At 42.5% G+C, this 2,133-nt stretch overlaps 1 pseudogene; it reads right to left on the reverse strand.

The window, feature by feature from the left end:
• Positions 1–1,189: 1,189 nt before the first annotated feature.
• Positions 1,190–1,679, reverse strand: LOC110211911 (large ribosomal subunit protein eL31 pseudogene; annotated as a pseudogene).
• Between the last annotated feature and the right edge of the window lie 454 nt (positions 1,680–2,133).

Below are 2,133 nucleotides of genomic sequence, written 5' to 3' on the forward strand. Positions count from 1 at the left end.
TAGCCAATTGCCATGAATTAGCTTTTACACAGGAACATTTGCTGAAAAGACATAGCAAGGACCAGGACACAAAAACATCCCTTCCTACCCCTATCCCCTAAACAGGGCATAGTCTCCCCTCTACATATCCATTTTGTCCCTGGGGGAGAAGACTGCACCTTGAAAGTGATTGCTACAAAATGTTCCTCTCTGAGCCCCTGCGGGCAATACTTCATGGTTCTCTGAGGCCTTTTCTGACTTCTCAGAGTCCCCCCAAATTCACAAGCTACTCTCTTTCTTAGTTGGGCTGGCTTCCTTCTGGGTTGGGTCACTCCCTTGATTTCAGGACATGGTGTCTCTGCTGCAAGGTCAATTTTTTGCTGAGCTGAGTCAACTAAGTCTCCCTTCAGGATTTTTATACTTCTGTAATAGTAATAATGTTTGACATTTATACAGTTTGATGTTTCTTATTTTATCTTGTTATGAACTCATTGAGTAGGACAGATAGATGGAGAAACTGAGCACAGTTAAGCAGTTGGCCTAAAGTCACTGTTGAGTTGATATCAGTGGAGCCCATGCTGATTGCCCACTGATAATACTTAGATTTCACTATAGAGCCAGCCCACCTCCTCCAATCATATATTCCTTTTTTTTTTTGGGGGGGGGAGGCAATCAGGGTTAGGTGACTTGCCCAGGGTCACACAGTAAGTGTTTGAGGCTGGATTTGAACTTACCTCCTGACTCCAGGGCCAGCCTCCTAGCTGTCCCCATATATTTCTTTGATGTTATATATTTACAACTTTTGTGTAACTGTTTATTGATAATATGCTGTAACCTTGATCAGGGGAGTGGCCCGATGGATAGAGGGCCAGGCCTGGAGTCAGGAAGATTTATCTTCTTAAGGTCAAATATGGCCTCAGACACTAACTAGCTGTGTGACCCTGGGCAAGTCACTTAACCCCGTTTGCCTCAATTTCTCACCTTAAAATGAGCTGGAGAAGGACATGGCAAACCACTCTAATGTCTTTATCAAGAAAACCCCAGATGGGGTCAAGAAGAGTCAGACATGACTGAAACAGTTGAACAAGAATCTAAACCTATGCTGTAACCTACTTACACCATAAATCTGTCCACTGCTTTTTGGATGATTTCCAACTTTTATTCTTCAGAGACAGTGGTTTTACTTGCTTTGCAGTCATATAGTATCAGGGCCTTTGATTCAGGGAAATGTTTGAGACTGTACAATTTTTTTTTGAGATTTTATAACTTTAAATGAAATTCAATTTAGTTTTCATCCACACTGACTGTCTGTAAGCTTTTGAAAGTGGTGACAGGCACGTAAGTAACTAATGTATACAGCTTGTTTGGTGAATCTTCATCCTCATTGCGTTTCCTAGACAAATGCACTTGGATACGATATGGGACATTTCTTATTCCTTTGATCCAAACAGCTTTGTTGAGTCTGGTGTCAATGGGTACATCTGGAGTACCCATTTCTTTCACGGCAAATCTGCGGATTTCCTTTAGAGCCCGAGGAGCTTGCTTTTTGAAGCCTACTCTATAATCCTCTTGTGATGTTGATGGTATACTTTCTGGTCATCACCTTATTGATGGCAGAATGTCCCTTCTTTTTCTCTCCACCTTTCTTTGTGGGAGCCATCCTGCCCAGGACCAGGTTGGAAAGGGACTGTACAATTTTTCAAAGGTAAGCCACTTTTACCTCCTCTTCCTATTCAGTTCTGAGCCAGTTCATTAACTTTAGTGTCTATTCAAGATTCATATTACTATTTGAAATAATTGAATGGTTTCTGGTAAGTGCTTTGAGATCTTCTTATTTCAAATAGTATTATTGCCTGAGAGCCTAAAATGGAGATAAGACCAAGGCATACAGAGCCTCTGGCTCATCCTCCTAAAGGAAGCCTGTTTATTTGGGTTGGATTGGCCCAGGACCAAGCAGATGATCTGGTTCAGGGTGTCCTGTTTGAGGAGACAGGAGGTTGTTTGTCATCTCTCTAGAGAGCCACTGGTCCAAGGGGAGGAGGGAAAGGACCAGGCACAAAAGGAATTGAGAGGAAAAGGAAGGCAGAGCTGGGATGAGGCATTTTCAAGCCAAAGGGAAGGATTGAAAATTGTGCACCCTGTGGATTACTGATC

The sequence above is a fragment of the Phascolarctos cinereus genome, unplaced genomic scaffold, assembly GCF_003287225.1.
Source record: "Phascolarctos cinereus isolate Bilbo 61053 unplaced genomic scaffold, phaCin_HiC Scaffold_5;HRSCAF=322, whole genome shotgun sequence".
Taxonomy (NCBI): domain Eukaryota; kingdom Metazoa; phylum Chordata; class Mammalia; order Diprotodontia; family Phascolarctidae; genus Phascolarctos; species Phascolarctos cinereus.